At 40.7% G+C, this 22,785-nt stretch overlaps 1 protein-coding gene across 9 annotated transcripts in view; it reads right to left on the reverse strand.

The window, feature by feature from the left end:
- The window catches only part of rassf4a (Ras association domain family member 4a), a 269,576-nt gene extending 257,036 nt beyond the window's left edge, over positions 1 to 12,540 (reverse strand). For 6 of the 9 annotated variants that reach the window (XM_087982419.1, XM_043678856.2, XM_087982420.1 and 3 more), the window contains exon 1: positions 11,882 to 11,940. The gene's annotated coding sequence lies outside the window, so the exon portion shown is untranslated. Of the gene's footprint in view, positions 1 to 11,774; positions 11,810 to 11,881; positions 11,941 to 12,013; positions 12,032 to 12,415 lie in introns of those variants that run through there. The other 3 variants (XM_087982410.1, XM_087982412.1, XM_087982411.1) reach the window with 3 other exon arrangements.
- Between the last annotated feature and the right edge of the window lie 10,245 nt (positions 12,541 to 22,785).

The raw sequence follows: 22,785 nt of genomic DNA on the forward strand, positions 1-22,785 counted from the left end.
GGATTTATAGGCTATCAAACCTTAGTCGTAAATGTGGAGCATGACATGAGTCAGGAAATGAGAGGCATATGTAACATTGGCAATGTAGCAATAATAGACAACTCCAATTTACACATAGACTGGGTTAACCAGATCAGTACTCATGCTGTGGAGAATAAATTCCTGGAATATGTACACAAGATATGTTTCTGGTGCAGTGCGTTGAACAGCTAACAACGGTTAGGCTATTTGGATTTAGCTTTGTATATGAAGAAAGAGTCAATTAATAATGTTGCTGTAAAGGAACCTTTGAGATGTAGTTGCCACAGTATGATAGAATCTGGTGTTAAATTTAATTGTGATATATTTCTTTCTGAAACCAGTGAAGAACTCTCTGCAATATGCACAGGCACTGCTGTTCTCTAATAATGTACACAGCGACTGCTGTTCTCTATAATATAGATCTTAAATCCAAACCAAGGAAATTATGAAGATATAAGGGGCAAGTTGGCCATGATGGATTGTAAAAATATGCTAACATATTTGGTGATGGACTGACAATAGCTGTTACCTAACAAGATATACCAGATAGATAAAGGTTCCTCTAAGGCACAAACATCAAAAAGAAAGGTAAATCGACCACAGTTACCAAAAGAAGTTTAAGACTCCATTAGGTCAAACAAAGTGGTTTTGAAGAATGCCAGAGTGAGTGGTAAGTCTGAAAATCAGAGCAATTTAGAACCCAGCAAAAGTAGGGCCTTTTGTAAAGAAACGGATTGAGGAAGAGAATTTGAATGCGAGCTAGTAAGGACGATAATGATGGGCTGTGATACCTTCTTCAGATATGTGAAAAGAAAAAGGATTAGCTCAGACAAATGTTTCTGCTGATGGGTGAGTCCCGAACCAGAGGACACAGCTTAAAAGTAAGGGGTAGGCCATTTAGGACAGAGATGAGGAGAAACTTCTTCACCCAGAGAGTAGTGGGTGTGGAATGCTCTGCCCCAGAAGGCAGTGGAGGCCCAGTCTCTGGATTCGTTTAAGAAAGAGTTGAATAGAGCTCTCAAGGATAGTGGAATCAAAGGTTATGGAGATAAGGCAGGAACAGGATACTGATTGAGGATGACCAGCCATGATCATAATGAATGGTGGTGCAGGCTCAAAGGGCAGAATGGCCTACTCCTGCACCTATTGTCTATTATTGGTGGGAACAAGAATTTGTTTGAAGAAGAACAGGGAACAGGCCTCTTTCTGGGGTAGATGGGACCCTTACAAACAGGGTGGTCTTCACCCGAACCAGATAGGTACCAATATCCTGGGGGGATATTTGCTAATGCTCTTTGGATGGGTTTAAACTAATTCAGCAGGGGAATGGGAACCAAAATTGGAATTCGAATATTCGGGAGGATGAGAGTAATGAAGTCAGAACTAAGATTTCAAGATTGCAAGAGGGCATCAGCAGGCAAGAAGTTGGTTTGAAGTGTGTCTACTTCAATGCCAGGAGCATCCGGAATAAGGTGAGTGAACTTGCAGCATGGGTTGGTAACTGTGATTTCGATGTTGTGTCCATTTCGGAGATGTGGGTAGAGCAGGGACAAGAATGGTTATTGCAGGTTCCGAGATTTAGATGTTTCAGTAAGAACAGCGAAAATGGTAAAACAGGGGGTGGTATGGCACTGTTAGTCAAGGACAGTATTATGGTGGCAGAAAGGACGTTTGAGGACTCATCTACTGAGGTCGTATTGACTGAGATTAGAAACAGGAAAGAACCTGTTGGGAGTTTTCTATATGCCTCCAAATAGTTCCAGAGGTGTAGAGGATAGGATAGCAAAGATGATCATCTAAAGGAGCGAGAGTGATAGGGTAGTTGTTATGGGGGACTTCAACTTTCCAAACATTGACTGGGAATACCACAGTTCAAATATTTTAGATGGGTCAGTTTTTGTCCAATGTGTGCAGGAGGGTTTCCTGACACAGTATGTAGACAGGCCAACAAGGGGCGAGGCTGCATTAGATTTGGTACTGGGTAATGAACCTGGCCAGGTGTTAGATTTGGAGGGAGGTGAGCACTTTGGTGATAATGACCATTATGTTTAGTTTAATGATGGAAAGGGATAGGTATACACCGCAGGGCAAGAGTTATAGCTGGGGGAAAGGCAATTTCTATGTGATTAGGCAAGATTTAGGATGCATAGGATGGAGAATGAAACTGCAGGGGATGAGCACAATTGAAATGTGGAGCTTATTCATGGACAAGCTACTGCAGGTCCTTGATAAGTATACACCGGTCAGGCTGGGAGGAAGTTGTCGAGCGCGGGAGCTGTAGTTTACTAAAGAAATTGAATCTCTCTTCAAGAGGAAGAAGAAGGCTTATGTTAGGATGAGATGCGATGGCTCAGTTAGGGCGCTTGAGAGTTACAAGTTAGCCAGGAAAGACCTAAAGAGAGAGCTAAGAAGAGCCAGAAGGGGACATAAAAAGTTACTGGCGGATAGGATCAAGGAAAACCCTAAAGGTTTTCTATGGCTATATCAGGAATAAAAGAATGACGAGAGTAAGATTAGGGCCTGAAGAAGGGCTTATGCCCGAAATGTCGATTCTCCTGTTCCCTGGATGCTGCCTGACCTGCTGCGCTTTTCCAGCAACACATTTTCAGCTAAGATTAGGGCCAGTCAAGGACAGTAGTGGGAAGTTCTGCATAGAGTCAGAGGAGATAGGGGAAGTGCAAAATGAATACATTTCATCAATATTCACACTAGAAAAAGACAATGTGGTTGAGAAGAATACTGAGATACAGGTACTAGACTAGATGGGATTGAGGTGCATAAGGAGGAGGTGTTAGCAATACTGGAAAGTGTGAAAATAGATAAGTCCCCTGGGCTGGATGGGATTTATCTGAGGACTCTCTGGGAAGCCAGGGAGGAGATTACAGAGCCTTTGGCTTTGATCTTTCCGTCATCATTGTCTACGAGAATAGTGCCAGAAGACTGGAGGATAGCAAATGTTGTTCTCTTGTTCAAGAAGGGGAGTAGAGACAACCCTGATAATTATAGAACAGTGAGCCTTACTTCGGTTCTGGGTAAAGTGTTGGAAAGGGTTATAAGAGATAGGATTTATAATCATCTAGAGAGGAATAAGTTGATTAGAGATAGTCAACATAGTTTTGTGAAGAGTACATCGTGCCTCCCAAACCTTATTGAGTCCTTTGAGAAGGTGACCGAACAGGTGGATGAGAGTAAAGCGATTGATGTGGTGTATATGGATTTCAGTAAGGCATTTGATAAGGTTCCCCATGGTAGGCTATTGAACAAAATACGAAGGCATGGGATTGAGGGTGATTTAGCTGTTTGGATCAGAAATTGGCTAGCTTGATGGGAAATATTCATCCTGGAGTTCAGTTACTCGTGGGGTACCACAAGGATCTGTTTTGGGTCCACTGATGTTTGTCATTTATATAAATAACCTGGATGTTTTAATAAATTTGCAGACGACACGAAGGTCGGTGAGGTTGTGCATAGTGACGAAGGATGCTGTAGGTTACAGAGAGACATAGATAAGCTGCAGAGCTAGGCTGAGAGGTGGCAAATGGAAAAGTGTGAGGTGATTCACTTTGCAAGGAGTAATAGGAACGGAGATAATGATAAGATTCTTAGTAGTATAAACGAGCAAAGAGATCTTGGTGTCCAAGTACATAGATCCTTGACAGTTGCCACCCAGGTTGATAGGGTTGTTAAGAAGGCATACAGTGTGTTAACTTTTAATGGTAGAGGGATCGAGTTTCAGAACTATGAGCTCATGCTGCAGTTGTACAAAACTCTGGTGCTGCCACATTTGGAATATTACGTACAATTCTGGTCACCGCATTATGGGAAGGATATGGAAGCTTTGGAAAGGGTTCAGAGATTTACTAGGATGTTGCCTGGTCTGGAGGGAAGGTCTTACGAGGAGAGGCTGAGGGATTTGAGGCTATTTTCGTTAGAGAGAAGAAGGTTGAGATGCGACTTAATTGAGACATATAAAATAATAGAGGGTTAGATAGGGTGGACAGTGAGAGCCTTTTTCCTCAGATGGTGATGGCTAGCATGGGAGGAGATAGCTTTAAATCGAGAGGTGATAGATATAGGACAGATGTCAGAGGTAGTTTCTTTACTCAGAGAGTAGTCGGGGCATGGAACGCACTGCCTGAAACAGTAGTAGACTTGCCAACTTTAAGGGCATTTAAAATGGCCATTGGATAGGCATATGGACGAGAATGAAATAGTGTAGGTTAGATGGGCTTCAGATTGGTTCCACAGGCGCAACATCGAGGGCCAAAGGGTCTGTACTGCACTGTTATGTTCTATGTTCTAAAAAACTTATTAACTCAGAGGGTAGTGAACCTTTGGAATCTTTCCATCCCAGAGAGCCATGGAAACTCAACCATTAAGCATGCTCAAGACAGAAATCAACAGATATCCAGAGACTGATACACTGATTATAATACAGGAAAACGATACTGAGGGAGATGATCATTCATGATCTAATTCAATAATGGAGCAGCCTTGAAGGCCTTGAATGGCCTATTCCTGTTCTGATGTGGAGAAAAAAGGACAAACGTCTTCAGCATTCAAACCTACATCTTGCTAGAATGCATTTCCATCAGGAATTTGCACTTACACGTGGCCTCTAGTGATAAGTTCCAAGTTTACTTACACAGTGTACTCAGGTAGCATTTGTGAAACCTGAATATCTCATTCCATGATCTTTCCAACCAACACCCAACCCCACACCACAACTCTGTCATGGGATGGGCTACTTTCAGCACAGCCAACCCATTGCAGAAAGATAGAAAACAGGTGCAGCGGTAGGCCATTCGGCCCTTCGAGCCTGCCACACCATTCAATATAATTATGGCTGATCATGAAATCTCAGTATCCCACTCCCACTTTCTCCCCATACCCCATGATCCCTTTAGCTGCAAGGGCCACATTCAGCTCACTCTTGAATATATCTAATGAACTGGCCCCAACAGCTTCCTGTGGGAGAGAATTCACAACTCTCTGAGTGAAGAAATTCTTCTTCATCTCATCCTGAATGGCTCACCCCTTAATCTTAAGACTGTGACCCCTAGTTCTGGACTTCCCCAACGCCAGGAACATTATTCGGGCATCTAGTTTAAACAGTCCCGTCAGGATTTTATATTTTTCTATGAGATCATCCCTCATTCTTCTAAATTCCAGCAAGTACAAGCCTTTCCTTATATGTCAGTCCTGCCATCCCAGGAATCTGTCTGGTGAACTTTTGCTGAACTCCCGCAAGAGCTAGACTCTCCTTTCTCAGACTAGGAGATTGTCCCACCTCACCTTTTCCTAAATTGCCATCATTCGGGAAATAATCTGCCTTCCTATTTTTGTGAGCAAAACAAATAATCTCACATTTATCCACATTATGTTGCATATGCCAAGTATCTGCCCACTCAGCCAGCCTGTCCAAGTCACCCTGCAGCCTCTCAGCATCCTCCTCACAGCACTCCTCACTGCCCCCCCAACTTACTGTGATCTGAGAATTTGGAGATATTCCATTCAATTCCTTCTTCCAAATCATTAACATATATTGTGAACAGCTGGGATCCCAGCACTGAACCCTACAGCACCCCACTCGTCACTACCTGCCACTCTGAAAAGGACCCATTTATTCCAACTTCCGGCTTCCTGTCTGCCAACCAGTTCTCGATCCATGTCAATACATTAGCTCTGATACCGTGAGCTTTAATTTTCCTTGAGAATCTCTTGTGTGGAACCTTGTCAAAAGCCTTGTGAAAGTCCAGGTACATAACATCAATTATCATCCACTCATTGTCCCCATTATCAGCTTTTCTTCTTCTCTGGCATACTATCTTCTATCTCTTTGTCTGCCTAATTTTTTTTCTCTCTCTGGGCTCCGTCAATACCTATCCACTCACTCTTTCCCCCACAACTAGGAGGGATAAGGGCTAAGGGCAGGCAGGTGGGAATAGTTTGGTTTGGGATTATTGTCAGCATGGACTGATTGGACTGAAGGGCCAGTTCCTCTGCGGTCTGACTGTGCCTCTGACTCTAACTTTTCTCTCTCCCCCACAACCACCACCCCCTGTCATTGAGAGAAATACCACCTTTTCCAAGCTACTGTCCGTTCTGTGGAAAGGTCACTGGACCCAAACGTTAACTTTGTTTTTCTCTCTCCACAGATGTTGCCAGACTTGCTGAGTTTCTCCAGCAATTTCTGTGCTTGTTTCTGATCTTCATCATCCGCAAAACTTTGTTTTCTTTTGTGAAAAAGAGACAAGTTTTAAGCATGATGTTAAAGCAGCAAGGAGGGGCTGAGGAAGGGAACTGTCGACCAATGAAGGCATTGATTGATGGCCTAAGACAGAGCGAAGGATGTGAGGGATAGATAAAATGCCTGTTTTGGAGGTATTAGAGTTCTTGGAGTTGTAGCACAGGAGCTGAAATTCTCCAGTTCAATGCCTAACTGGGTGTTTACAACTGTTTAAATAGCTTAGAATTTGGCCAGTGTTGATGCTGAAATGGTATTTGACAATACAAGTCAAGAGGCAGCTGCATGGCTTCTTAAACCAAGGTTACACTAAAAGTAGTCTCCTTACAATAAACAATAAAGAGGCATTAGATATTCAAAAGAAATTGCAATCAACTGGCATGCTATGCATTCACAGTTATAGATATCCAACACTGAATCAATTTCAGCGGCGGCTGTGTGGCTTAATGGCCTGGAATAATCATTCTGATGTCTACATACTGATTTACAGCAGTACCTTTGACTCTCTGGCACCATTATGATAGTGATATTACTCAACAATTTTGATTCCCTAGAGGCTGCAGAGACTGTGCCAACTCTCCACTTAGACTTTAGCTAGCAGTTCTAACATTTTGTAGATTTTCATAAATAACATTTACAAAACCTCCTGAAGGATTGTAATCTTTATTAAAGATTTTGCAGTTGGGGCTTATGGAAAAAAGCAAATCCTGGGTAGAAACCTAAATTTTATGAGCACAGAGGCAGCACAAATTCAACAGGCACTGTGTTCATTTGATAGCTCTTCCAAGCGATGGACCCGCCAGCTGGAAAGAGTAACATAACACATTGTTTCAAGATAGAGATTTTCTTAGTTATATTAATCATGGTTCCTTTCAGCCATTCATTGATAATCATTTTTAATATATATTTTCTCTTAAGCATTTAACATTATAGAGAATAGAATTTTCACTGCCAATTTCTCAAATAAACTCACAAGTGCAAATATCTTACTTAAAACAAAATGGGTCTGCCAGAAACTGAGACTCCACTGTGAATTATGTGAGACTAATGCACTGCCTAAAACATCATGAAATTCAATGAAACTGCCTGACAGGTTCAGTGTTGGTTTAACAGATGATGGCAATTCTGATATCTTAATTGTAACCAAGTTCAGATATTGGTCCAGAAAAGTCTCACAAGCACCCATCCTCAAACAATACGAGTGCTATTTCCAGATAAAAGCAGATGCTCGCAAAGTGAAAGAGAGAAAAGAATGCTGGAGAAATTTAAGGAGAGAGAAACAGAGTTAATATTTCCAGCTCGATATGACTCTGCTTCTGAGGAAGAACCATTTCAGACTCAAAAGCTGAATTTCATTTCTTTCTGCACAGATGTTATCGGAGCTGCTAAGTTTCTCCAGCATTTTTCTGTTTTATTATTACTTACAGATGGTTGGATGGTCTCAACTGTATGACTGAAGTACTCAATTATATTGTTCTCACCATTTTTTTTAAAAAAAAATCACATATAGCAAAGGTTGAACTGAACAGAGACTGACCCAGTACCTTCACTCCATGCAAACAGAGAAAAGGCATCCTTCATGTCGAACAATTTCTCCAAAGGCACTTTTCAGATTTGATGAATGCGTTCAGCAGCAGTCAATGTTCGTAATAGTTTCTTTTCCCTTCATAGTGCAATTTTATGGCTTGAAACTCCCTATGGTTCAATAGCTAGTGTCTTGATGTAACATTCAAAAGCTTGGATTGATCAGATGGCAAAAGATAAAACCATCTACATGAGCACTCTAGTTACTTTAAAGAGGAAATTGCAAACTTCTTAAAAACCATCTGATAAAAATCTCTCTATTAAAAAGGATAAAAGTAAATATGGCATCGATGTTGACTTGTGAAACTTGGAGAGCCCTACAGTCATACAGCACAGAAACAGGCCCTTCAGCCCACCAAGTATTTACTGTGGTAAAGGATATGGAAGATATAGAATGTAGGGAAATAGATGGTGACACCTTGCAAAATGTCCATATTACAGAGGAGGAAGTGCTGGATGTCTTGAAATGATTAAAGGTGGATAAATCGCCAGGACCTGATCAGGTGTACCCGAGAACTCTGGGAAGCTAGAGAAGTGATTGCTGGGCCTCTTGTATCATCGATAGTCACAGGTGAGGTGCCAGAAGACTGGAGGTTGGCAAATGTGGTGCCACTGTTTTAGAAGGGTGGTAAGGACAAGCCAGGGAACTATAGACCAGTGAGCTTGACCTCGGTGGTGGGCAAATTGTTGGAAGGAATCCTGAGGGACAGGATGTACATGTATTTGGAAAGACAAGGACTGATTAGGGATAGTCGACATGGCTTTGTGCGTGGGAAATCATGTCTCACAAACTTGATTGAGTTTTTTGAAGAAGTAACAAAGAGGATTGATGAGGATAGAGCAGTAGATGTGATCTATATGGGCTTCAGTAAGGCGTTCGACAAGGTTCCCCATGGGAGATTAATTAGCAAGGTTAGATCTCACTGAATACAGGGAGAATTAGCCATTTGGATACAGAACTGGCTCAAAAGGTAGAAGACAGAGGGTGGTGGTGGCGGGTTGTTTTTCAGACTGGAGGCCTGTGACCAGTGGAGTGTCACAAGGATCGGTGCTGGGCCCTCTACTGTTTGTCACTTACATAAATGATTTGGATGTGAGCATAAGAGGTACAGTTAGTAAGTTTGCAAATGACACCAAAGTTGGAGGTGTAGTGGACAGCGAAGAGGGTTACCTCAGATTACCAGATGTTGACCAGATGGGCCAATGAGCTGAGAAGTGGCAGATGGAGTTTAATTCAGATAAATGCAAGATGCTGCATTTTGGGAAAGCAAATCTTAGCAGGACTTATACACTTAATTGTAAGGTCCTAGGGAGTGTTGCTGAACAAAGAGACCCTGGAGTGCAGGTTCATAGCTCCTTGAAAGTGAAGTCGCAGGATAGTGAAGAAGGTGTTTGGTATGCTTTCCTTTATTGGTCAGAGTATTGAGTACAGGAGTTGGGAGGTCATGTTGCGGCTGTACAGGACATTGGTTAGGCCACTGTTGGAATATTGCATACAATTCTGGTCTCCTTCCTATCGGAAAGATGTTGTGAAACTTGAAAGAGTTCAGAAAAGATTTACAAGGATGTTGCTAGGGTTGGAGGATTTGAGCTATAGGGAGAGGCTAAACAGGCTGGGCTGTTTTCCCTGGAGCGTCGGAGGTTGAGGGCTGATGGTATGGAGGTTTACAAAATTATGAGGGGCATGGATATGATAAATAGACAAAGTCTTTTCCCTGGGGTCAGGAAGTCCAAAACTGGAGGGCATAGGTTTAGGGTGAGAGGGGAAAGATATAAAAGAGACCTAAGAGACAACTTTTTCACACAGAGGGTGGTACGTGTATGGAATGTGCTGCCAGAGGAAGTGATGGAGGCTGGTATAATTGCAACATTTAAAAGGCATTTGGATGGATACATGAATAGGAAGGGTTTGGAGGGATATGGGCTAGGTGCTGGCAGGTGGGACTAGATTGGGTTGGGATATCTGGTCGGCACGGACAAGTTGGACCAAAGGGTCTGTTTCCATGCTGGACATCTCTATGACTCTATGTCTATGCTGACCAACAAACACCAAACTACACTAATCCCATTTACTTGCACTTGGTCCATCGCCTATTATGCCCTACATTTTAAGTGTTCATCCAGATGTTTTTTAAATGTTATGGGAGTACCTGCCTCCACCACCCTCTCCTGTAGCATGTTCCATGTTTCTACCATCCTCTGGGGAAAACAGAATTCCTCAGGTCTCCTCTAAACCACTTCCTCCATACCTTAAACCTATGCCCTCTGGTTTTAGACAAGTCTGACACTGGGAAGAGATTCTCATGACCTACTCTGTCTAGCCTCTCTCATAGTGAATGCTTTGAACCTTTTGGTTTTGAAATTCATGCATTCACTGTGATTATCTAATAAAAAGGATAACCATCCTATAGCCTGCAACCAATATCATGGGAGATTATAAAAGTGCTAAGGTTTGTTGGAGTGTAATCAAGAGAAACAGTTTCAAAAATTGCCCACTTACATACCAACTTACAGGCCAGCAGCAGAGGAAATAAGATCCTAATTTTTTTTACACAGTGCTCAAGTTAAGAATCATATCTTTCCAGCTACTTTGTAAAACCTTATGCCATATCATTCTTTTAAAAAAAAACAGCATGCCTGAAATTGCACTGACATCCTACAGATGTTTTTTCCCTCTGTCACATAAGAAGAACTATCTATCAGTACCACATCTCATATCTCTTCATGAAAAATCCAACCTGCTATAACTTGCAACAATTTAGTCAAGGCATTTCACAATTACTAAATACTATAATAATTACAAAAGTAAATTGCCTAGCTAATAATCTGAGATATGATTTGATTTTTTCGAATTCATATGACAGATCAGTTGAGAACCGTGTGCTATCCTCCTATCCATAATGGCAGGCTGACCAACAACATTTCATTGATAGAATTTTCAATTCGGCAATTTTTAAAATTGGTTCTACTGTCGCAATATACCCTGAATGTACATTGGGACTTAATTCAAATTACTGGATAATTCAATTTTACCGTGAATTAGACTCAAGCACAATATGATACTGGCCCTAAGGCTTTGAAGCGATTGAGGAATTTCTTGTGCCTTGCAAGAGTGTGAGTAAATAAAAATGAAATGTTCAAAAAATAAGAGTAAGCTTGAGAATGGCATTAAACAAATGATTAATCTTTTGTTTTTGTTTGCTTTCTAAACACACAACTCGGTCATGTAAATCACATCATTTGGTGTGCACACAATGACGTTTCCTCTCCCTCCACAAACAAATTGTCTGACTATTGATTTAGAAAAGAAAACAGCTTAAATTTCAACAACGTTTTTGGAACAGAAGGTAATAAACCACTCTATATGGTTCCTGTACAAGGTTGCATAGACTTTCCAACTAGAGAAAGAAAACTTTCTACGCAACCACCAGAATCTCTTGCTAGGTGAAAAGTGAGCTGAAAATTCACAGGAATGAATTATTACAATCATACTCACTCAGCTCTTTTCTTTCTTCAAATGAATTACACCCCAGGCTCACAATCCCCTGGGATTACCCTCCACCTGTTTTCTGGCATCAAAATGAAGTGTGTGCAATTAGGTGTCTCACACATCTGTGGCCCTCCACCAAACAGCCCTTAAATACAATGCTCTGAAAATTAAGACACAACAAATAAATATCCACCAAATCCACTCTGATCTATACCGATTCTCTGATGAATGGAAGCATCCTAGAAGATGAAACATTTTAATGCAGCTCTTGCATATGGAGCTGATATAGGAGTAATGATAAAAAAAACTAACAATTCAGAAATAAACATCTTGTGCCAAAATACTAATTAGTTCTGCTGTTCAATTAACTAGAAGCAGAACAATAATTCTGCAGCGATCAGCATGCCTTTATTCCCAACAGTTTAAAAGTACCTGGCTCAGGATTTGACACTCAGGTCAAAAAGCACCATTTAAAAGAATTTTTCCGCCCCATCAGTAAGAGATCCACGATACATTACTGACAACAGTACATACTTTACCATTTAACTTCAGCAGATAGACAAGCTTCTGTATGGGAGCCAGCTTTCTGTGACACCCCTCCCCACCAACCCCACCAATACAACAACAAACAGACTGCTACCAGCTGTCGGCGCGCGCACTCACCCGCCCACCTCAGCTGTAATGGACAGCTCCTCCAGCCATTCACAAAGCGGGATGTAGATAAGGTGACGCCCCCCGACCAATCGGACTGCCGGATCTCGCCCCACCCCTTTCCTCAAGGTAACTTTTTTTGTATCCAATTCTCTTCCTTGCTCCCGTTATTAGTAACAATCCTGTTTCCCTGCACTGCCCCAAATCCTTTGGTGAATCTAAGAACGCATCAATCTCTGTCTGGAATATCCTCAATGACTGAGCCAGCTTTGGAGAATTCCAAAGATTCTTCAGCCCCTGGAGTCTTCACCACCTCAATCCTAAACGGTTTAGCCTTCATTCTGAGTTCTCATTTCCAGAAATGTGCTGGAGAAACGTTCTTGCTGTTTATATGAAAGAATTTCGAGTGAGGAAACATCCACCTTTTAAACCCCAGCAGGTTTTTTCTGTTTGTGTGCGCGGAGGCTGCTGTGATTTTCCTCCTGCACTTTCTCTGTCCCTCCCCCATCCCACAGGTTCCCGGGTGGAAGTGAATCCGGGCAGTGCACTCTGACAGCTGCTGCTGGCTTTCCTTGCCCTCCCGCTGGGAGTTGGTCTCCCCTTGTGTCAGCGCGGATGTGAGAGAAGCACACGGGCCAAAATAATCAGTGCTGCAAACAAAACAAAGCTCTGGCCCATTGTGCAACTGATCCGCGGAAGGTCAGACTGAACTGAATCAGTCTCATGCACCAACTGCAAGCAGGGCTCCTTCCCGCATCCTTCCCCGTTTTATTTTCGGTTGTTTACCGTCGCCATGGCGATGTGTACACTGCTGCTTTGATTTATTTAGCCGAGGTTTAATCATGTCATTCGGGTTGTTATGTCTCGTCACGTGTAAGCACCTTTTTTTTCCCCCAGTGCAAGAATCAAGTACACATTTGGAATAGTCATTATAAAACTGATGGGAAAAAAAAGGAAAAACGCTACAATGTTTTGGATGAACAGAAATGTCCGAAATAGGCGTACGAGTAGACCATTCGGTCCGTCCAGCCTGCACTCTCATTCTGAAAACACAAAATGCTGGAGATTACAGCAGGCCACACACATCCATGGGGAGAAAGCAAGGTAACGTTTCTAGTCTAGATGACTCTTCATCCGACGAAGAGTCATCTGGAGTCAAAACATTAGCTTGTTCTCCCTCCATGGATGCTGCCTGACCCACTGTGATCTCCAGCATATTTTGTTTTCAGTACAGACCAGCATCTGCAGTCATTTGCTCCTGCTGTCCCATTCAACTAGTTTGATCATCTACCTCAAACCTTTTTTTTCACCATATTACCCCATATCCCTTGATATTTTTAATATCTAGTAATATATCAATCTCTGTCTTGAATATATTCAATGATTGAGCCTCAGTAGCTCTCTGGGGTAGAGAATTCCAAAGCCTCATCACTCTGAGTAATACATTAAATTCCCTACAGTGTGGAAACAGGCCATTTGGCCCAACAAGTCCACAATGACCCTTCGAAGAGTAACCACTGAGCTACCGCGCACATTCTCTTCATCTCAGTCCCAAGTGGTCTAATTTTTATTCTGATCTGCCTCCCTGTTTCTAGAACTTTACTGCACTCCCCCTCCACCACCAAACCACACCAACATTCTTCCTGCAACTTCCCTGCTCAAACCTGTGCAAATATTGTAGGTTTAAACAAGACATCTCTCATTCTTCCTGACAATACAAGCACAATCTCCTTCACCTTTCCACACAGGACAACCTCACCGTGCAGAGGTCAGTCTGGTGAGCCTTTGTAGCACTTCCTCTAATGGTAAGTGTATCCTTCCTTAGATCAAAAGACCAGATAAAGGAGTTGTAGGCTGTAGATACCAAAACTACTGCAAACATGTACCTCCAATTTAGAAGTGTTTCAGAGGCAGAGTGAGAGAGATGGAGGCATCTGAAGTGAACCAGAGCAAGCTGGTCTGGAAGCAGTGAGAAAACTGATATTGGGGATGAGTGTTGCTCAAAATTTGGAAATCATGAACTACTTTTGAAGTGTTGCCACTGTTGTAATAATGGGAATAATGAAATCTGTTTACACACAGTGAGTTCCCAAACATGGCAAAATCATACATGAGCAGATGTTTTCAGTGATCGTGGGACACGGGATAGAATTCTTGTACTTTGCTTTCAAAAAGTGCCCCATGATCTTAAACCTACCGTGAAAAACCTGAGTTCAACATCTTATTGGAAGGATGAGCTCCTTACCTCATAGTTGTGCTTTAAATAAGACCCGTGTATTTCCAGCTCCATAATATCACACAGCTTCAGCCTGTGTTTCAGTTCACGGGCTAATGAAACTTTCATCCACGTCTTCAATACTTCTAGATTAATTATTGCCCACACTCATGGCTGATCTGCTATGTTCTTCTCTCTGTAAACTTGAGGTAATCCAAAGTTCCACTGATAATGTCTTCATACCTCATCAGTCTTCCTCTCTACCTCACTTACCTCCAATTAAAATCTGCCTCTTTGACCAAGCTTTGGGTAATTTGCCCTTACACGGCTCACTGTTGTATTTCATTTTGTAATGTAACACAATGGAATGTTGTGTTACATTAAAGGCACTATATAAATTTAACTGGCTGTTGTTACTGTTGAAAGACTGTGCCTTCAATAATACAGCACTCACTCAGCACTGCACTGAAACAACAGCCTCAAACATGTGCTCAGGTCTCTCTAGTCTACAAGGCAAGAGTGATACCGTTAAGTCAGATCAAATTGTTTGGTATAATTACATTTTTAATTAACTACATTGGCCAATAAAATATATAATTGCCAAAGACAATTGTGTCTGGAATTATCAATCTAAATTTGACTTGTATGTAATTATCTTCAAATTAAAGTTTATAGTTTCCAAGTGCATCCTGGCACCAGGGAAACCCATCTGGCAGTAAACTGCAGGAAGCCAAGGGCGTACTAGAGACAGTTTTCCAATATGCATTGCATACAGAAAAGGTTTCATGTTGCCAGAAAACTATCCCTCACATGAACTATTTCTGAGTGAACACGTTTCTAAAATTATATGCTTTTCAAAATCAAAACGAATATGCATTAAGTAGTCAATTTCTCCATGTGGTTGCGTATGGTGAGCCAAATCGAGTATAAGGTGAGGCGGTGAGAAAGATTTGACCAGGTCACACAGAGGTAAATCTGTCATTATATTGAGCCATATGTTTTGCTATCGTTTTATAATTTTCAAATTAAATACCTATATACACTTTTTAAATGGAAACTAGTAAAAATGTTGGGCATTTCTTTAAATCCAACAATAGTTACACTCCAGCACCTCTATTGGCAGGAGGAATTAATTATAGCGTAACAGTTTACATAGGTAGCTTTCATCAGAAATGTGAAAGTAGGAAGTCAGAAGTGATAAGGTTGACTGTACAATGCAAGAATATTAATATATTATCATTAGGTTGAAAGCTATTTTATGATATGTTCCATATCTACTTTTCACTTTGATTAAAATTTGTATACATTAATGCATTTTGCACATGAAAGTCCTTGTATTTGGAAAAAAACCCATAAGGCCCAGTTTGTTAAAAAAATATGTAATTTAATGGATTTTAATTTACAAATGGTTGTACATGGAATGTGGCCATTGCTGCATTGGTCAGCATTTATTTGCATTCAAAGATGGGCGTGAGCTGCTTTCTTCGACACTGTAGTCTAATTATCGTACACACACCTACAATGCTGATAGACTGGATGTTCCAGGATTTTAGCATGATCATGTTGAAGGGACAGACATGTATTTCCATGTCAGGATGGTAAGTGGTTTAGAGCAAGCTTACAGATAGTGGGATGTTCCCATTTATCTGCCTCCCCTGTCCTTCCGAATGGTTGTGGCTGTGGGTTGAGAAGGAACTGATTAATATGAGTTATTGGAGTGTATTTTGTAGATGGTACACACTGCTGCTACTGGGCGTCATGATGTGGAGGTGCCGGTGTTAAAATGGGATAGACAAAGTTAAGAATCACACAACACCAGGTTATAGTTCAAATGGTTTATTTGGAAGTACAAGCTTTTGGAGTGGTGCTCCTTCATCAGGTAGCTAGTGGTCAGGATCATAGGACTCAGAATTTGTATTATAAAAGATCAAAGTGTCATACAACTGATGTGATGTAGTGGAGGGACAGAATGTTTGTGAATGTGGTTTGTGAATGGGCTGCTTAGACTAGAATGGTGTCAAACTTCTTCAGTTCACACACAAGCTCTCTCTCATATGCACATACATACACCGCTCCCCCCCCACACTCACACCAACACAAACACCCTCTTGGACATACCCCATCTCACTTAACCAAGCTTACACACACATATACACACACACTCAATCTGTTGCTCCTACATGCGCAGACATATAAAGCTCATGGGGTGAATTTCTTTCAGCAGAATTACGTTTTAGTTTGCTCAAAAACTGCATGAATCCATGTAAAACTCTGGAAATTATACAGAGGGTTTGTCAATCTGAGGTAGCAGATAGACTCCACATCTATTGTTTAAAAAGCTGAGCTAACTTGAGAATGTAATTTAAAAGAAGTTCTTGAAGAACAGAAACCAGCATATCCTATTTTTAAAGATGAAAGTTTTAATCTAAGATTGTTTACTGTATCACATCTCCATGACACTGGGACTCCTTTGGCAACAAATTCTGTGAATATGATCTTAACCACCTGATGAAGGAGCGGCACTCTGGAAGCTAGTGCTTCCAAATAAACCTGTTGGACTATAACCTGGTGTTGTGTGATTTTTAACTTTTTCCACTCCAGTCCAAGCATGTCCAAGTCATTCTTCAGTTCTGTTAGAGTTGCACTCATCCAGGCAATTGGAGGGTTTTTTGTCTCACTTCTGACAGTGCCTCATGGCTGATGGAGATAGTCATTGCCTGGTACTTTTGCGGCACAAATATGTTTCAGTGCTTTCTACCCCAAGTCAGGGTATTGCTAAGGTCTTAATGCAGTTGGACAAAAATTGCTTCATTTTCTGTCTGGTCACAAATAGCACTAAATGTTAGCGAGTTTTGAGAAGATTTGTAGCTCAGGTTGAGGTTTTGGATGTAGGTTTGCTCGCTGAGCTGAAAGATTCATTTCCAGATGTTTCGTTACCTTACGAGGTAACATCTTCAGTGGGCCTCAGGCGAAGCAATGCTGAAAATTCCTGTTTTCTGTTTATATATTTGGGTTTTTTTGGACCCATTCCCCAACCCAAAGAAACCCAAACATATAAATAGAAAGCAGAAATTTTCAGCATTGCTTCGCATGAGGTCCACTGAAGATGTTACCTAGTAAGGTAATGAAATGTCTGGAAATGAACCTTTCAGCAGCGAGCAAACCTACATCCAGCACTAAATATTGTGCATCAATTAATGAAAGTCCCTATTTCTGACCTAATGATGGAAGAACATCATCGATGAAATAACTAAAGGTTGTTCATTGCTGAGAAAGTGCTACTTGATAGCACTAGGTGGAGGTGAAGCACAGGAGGTCAGGTAGCATCCAAGGAGCAGGAAAATTGAATTCCTGATGAAGGACTTTTGCCCGAAACATCAATTTTCCTGCTCCTCAGATGCTGCCTGAACTGCTGTGCTTTTCCAGCACCACTCTAATCAGGAAAATTGATGTTTCAGGCAAAAGCCCTTCATCGGGAATGGGTCACTTGATAGCACTGTTGATCCCTTTTTTCATTTCAGAAAAAACAGCAGTACCTGACAAAATGGCAATGCTCAGAGTGGAAGGATATGGAATAGTTGCCAGAGTATGTTGCTAGCCACCAGCTATTTAAACTCAAGGTCAAAATAGGTCATGAGCTACTATTTAAACACAAGGTCAAGATGGGTAATTTCATGGCACTAAATGAATTTGTTAGAAGCACTGATTGAGAGTACACTGTGCCAAGGGCAGGGAGGCATGGTGGTGGTGGATGGATGCAAATGTTTGGGTTAGTTAGGTACCTGGACAATTTTTTACACTGATTAATACTTGATTTTAAATGTAAAAGCACTTTGCTCCTTAAACAATTTACTTATCAACTAAAAAATAGCCAAAGAATGTAAGACTGAAATAAGAACAGATAGATAAGAACAAACAGATTTGAAAGACATGACAGCATTGAATGGAAAAATAATCATTTTGAGTGGTACTTTCATCAAACCTTTTAATAATGTATATTCAAAAATTAAGGGAATTAGTATATTATTACTAAAATCAAAGAAAAAATATTAAAGCAAAAGAAAATCAGCTGACATTGTGGTTTCATTTTCGCAAGCGGGATTACTTTAATCATTCCTTACATTGTGGAAACAGGCCCTTCGGCCCAACAAGCCCACACCAACCCTCTGAAGAGTAACCCACCCAGACCCATTCCCCAACTCTATTATTCTACATTTACCCCTGACTAATGCACCTAAACTACACATTTCTGAACACTATGGGCAATTTAGCATGGCCAATTCACCTAACCTGCGCATCTATGGATTGTGGGAAGAAACCGGAACACTGGACGAAATCCACACAGAGAATGTGAAAACTCCACACAGGCATTCGCCTAAGGCTGGAATGAATCTCTGGCACTCTGAGGCAGCAGTGCTAACCACTGAGCCACTGTGCCTTTAATATTTAGGTTTAATCTGTATAGACTAGAGACCTTTACAAACCTTCACAAACCTTGCACAAAAGACTAGAGACAATAACCATTCTATCTTTTTAGGAAACGTAAAACATGAATCAAAGTACACTGTAGTCCACTGAGTATAATAGCAGTTTCTAACAAATTCATTTAGTGCCATGAAATGACCCATCTTGACCTTGTGTTTAAATAGTAGCTCATGACCTATTTTGACCTTGAGTTTAAATAGCTGGTGGCTAGCAACATACTCTGGCAACTATTCCATATCCTTCCACTCTGAGCATTGCCATTTTGTCAGGTACTGCTGTTTTTTCTGAAATGAAACATTAACAAGGAAAAGAATAAGTTAAACAAACCTATAGAATTACTTTTTCTACTTGTACGATTATTGGACTGAATCATCATAGCTTTTCACATCTGTTGACAGATGTGGTAATAAAGTTTGTGTTATATGGTGAGGGGATGGGGTGAGGGATTTCCAGTAAAAGTTGTTTTTACTTTGGCGGTTGGTTTGAATATGAAATCCTCAGTGGAATTACTTGCTGATGCAGTCAAAAGAATGTTTTAACAGGGAATAAGCCAGCTGCCATATAAGGAAGTCTAGGGCAGGGGGCGTAGACATTGAACTGGTACTTGCGGCATGATTAAGAGTATTTTACATAGGACTCTTACAGTCAGAGATAGGCAAAACTTAATTAGATAACCTTAATTGTGAAAACTCACTACCCATCTGATGTGCCATTCATTTGTTCTATAAAATTATATCGTATCATAAACCACTAAAAGTAAGTAAAACACGGGTATATACTTCAAGAAGAAATTTATTGCACAATTAAATCAATAATTCTTTTGTTACTGCCTTTTTGAACATAGAGTCATAGCGATGTACAGCACAGAAACCAACCCTTCGGTCCAACCTGTCCATGCCGACCAGGTATCCCAACCCAATCTAGCCCCACCTGCCAGCATCAGGCCCATATCCCTCCAAACCCTTCCTAATCATATACCCATCCAGATGTCTTTTAAATGTTGCAATTGTAATGTTCCCAGATGTACTCCGATGTCCAGTGATACATGAATTCAGCAGGAAAGGCAGTAACTGCTAACTCTGTCAGTTAGTAATGGGGGTTTCTTTCTCTGTCTGTCTCTCCTTTACTGTCCTCACTATGTGCTTCCTTTGTCTGTTCTTCTCCCTTTTAAAGGTAAAAGAAATTTCCTTATTGTGATAATTCAAAAAGTGACAAGTACAATTTTCTATGCCCTCTGAGGGTCAAAATTTCAAAATGCAGAAGAAATCAGTGGTCAGCACTACTGTCTCACAGTGCCAGGATCCCACTTTCGGGCGACTGCCTGTGTGGAGTTTGCACATTCTCCTGTCTCTGTGATTTCCACCAGGTGTTCTGGTTTTCTCTCACAGTCTGAAGATGCGCAGATTAGATGGATTAGCAATGATAAAATGAGTAAAAAGGATCTATATTTGTACAGCACCTTTCAGTTTCGAGCAGTTAAGTGTGATAGTTGCAATGTTGGAAACAAAGCATTCCATTTGTATATAAGATTCCCCAAACAGCAATGTGATACCAGCAGATTTTCGATTTATGTTTAATGATGTTATTGAGGAGTAAATATTGTCCAGGAGATCAGGGAGGATTACACTTCTCATCTTCAAAATAACGTCTTTTTTTTTACATACACCTGAGAATGTACATCCAATGTCTTAGCGTCTCCCCCCAAAGATGGTTCCTTTAGAATGTCATCATAGATTTTGCCTTTAAATCTCTGGAGTGGAACTTGAAGCCATACCCTTCCACCTCAGGCAACAAGGCTTCCTGGTGTGCTAAAACTGACACACTAATTGAGATTATTGCAATTAATTCTTACCCTTCATTCTTACTGCTTAAAGTGGGTTCGGTTTTGCTTGGTTGGCTGGACGGTTTGTTTGTAGAGTAGTGTGATGTCTAACTGCATGGGTTCAATTCCTATCACTGATTTGAGATTACCATGAAGGTCTCTCCTTCTCAACCTCTTCCCTCAGCTGAAGTCTGTGGCCCTCAGGTTAAATCACCACCAGTCGCTCCTCTCTAATGGGAGAACAGCTATTATGGTCTGGTAAGACTATTATGATGCAACAACTGTTTAAAGTGTCATCTGGATAAATCTTTTATTCTGGGTAATATTATTTCTTGTGTTCATTCTAACCAGCATTATCTCCTGGTAATAACTGCGGCGAAACATTTAGAGTCATTAGTGCTAACACATGAGCATCCCTACACATCAATAACAAGAAGTCAGTGTACAATGACAAATGGCACCAAAGTAAAAATCTGTCCATTAACCATCATCATTGTGCTTTATGCCATTCCTTCAGAATAAACTACACTGAATTGACAAAATGCAAAAAGTTTAAAAACATGTGAAACAACTTACATAAAAGTTAGAAACCCATTACAAAAAAACTTTCCTCAATATAAGGAAAGCTAATTAGAACCACAACACTGATAACATTTAACAGACTTAGATTTATGTAGGAATAATCAGAGCTCAAGAGAATTGCCAAAGTGCTGTCTATATTGTTACAAATATTTTTTTAAATGTTAGAAACAATAAAATAAACAATAAGGACTGCATTTTTATGCAAATGGACTCTTTACCATTTATATTCCATCTGTCGATTGACTTTAGTTATAAATTAAATTGAAGTATTTGCGTTTTTCCACTTCAAAGCACTCAGGTGATAATGTGACCGGTTACAAAACAGTCAAAAAAATCACAGATAGATGGAATAAACTGTAGAACACAAAGGCATTTTCAGCAGATAAATAATACATTTATTTTGTACACTCAAGCAGGGAATTCTTAAACAGACACATTTCCTTGGTTTACGTCAATAAATTAACACTAACAGCTGGAATTCCCTCCTTGTTATTGCTAGCTAAAAAGACAACTTCATAAAAAGTATTTTTATTCCAGATGCAGCACAGAATAAAATTAAGCAGCATATTTGAACATGTTAGTACGAGGTCATAAATCAATTTGTTTTTAATTTGAGGTACCAATGATAATTTTGTTGTTGAATTGCTCAATGAAGCCTGTTTCTGTTGTTTTTTTTTCATTTTAAGAACTGTAGTTTGGATTTCAATGATTGTTCAATGCTTATTTTCTTCCGAAGCATTGTGCCTTCTACAATTCTTATTATTATCCAATCTCAGAAAGTACATCTGATACAGGCCGCAGACATCTCAGTGGGTGGTGGCAAACAAAATCTGCTTGAGTAACGTGAGAAGAAATTGCTTCGCCCTTCATCCCCCAGCCTCGCCAGACATCGGGAGGCTGGTCTCCCTCCCTGAGGGAAACCTGAGAGGATTGCCAGATATGAGCATTTGAACTATAGTCCACATAGATAAGTTTGCTATGCTCAACTACAATGCTCAAAGTGAAATGCTAAACAGGGATTAAGCACTAAATTAAAATGCACTGGAAACTGTCATTCCATGGCTACTTTTGTTTGCTGAAGCACTTTGTTTCTTGTACAGAACCCAGTATTTCACATAATTTAAGGCCGATTATTGGGGAATGTTTTCATATGACTCTTACTGATTGTGTGACTTGATAGCGAAGTGGTTGACAGACAGGAAACAAAGAGGAAGAATAAACGGCTCTTTCTCTGAGTGAGCAGGCGGAAACTAGTGGGGTGCCGCAGGGATCAGTGTTTGGACCCCAGCTATTCACAATGCATATTAATGACTTAGATGAGGGAGCTATGTGTATCAATGTATTAAATGGCGGAGCAGGCTTAAGGAGCTGAATTGCCTGCTCTCCTAGTTCTTATGTTCTTTAGTACGGAAGAGATTAAGCTTGCCCTTTTGTAAAGTTAAGCCTGATTAACAGAACACTCAAATAGAATCACATTTCAGGCATTTTTATTACTGTTTAACGTTAGAATATAAATTAAATTATCTGTAAAGGAACAGACCCCTAAATATCCCTCGCCCAATGATGCAGCTCTTTGGAGCTTCAGCACTTAGACCATATAATATAATTTAACTGCTTTTAGTATCCTCAGCCACCAGAACCAAGGGAACACGAGAGACAACTTTGTGAGTTTTGCTTGTATAGGGCCT

Source organism: Chiloscyllium plagiosum, unplaced genomic scaffold (assembly GCF_037043375.1).
Source record: "Chiloscyllium plagiosum isolate Xiang-an unplaced genomic scaffold, Cpla_swu_hap1 HiC_scaffold_43, whole genome shotgun sequence".
NCBI lineage: Eukaryota > Metazoa > Chordata > Chondrichthyes > Orectolobiformes > Hemiscylliidae > Chiloscyllium > Chiloscyllium plagiosum.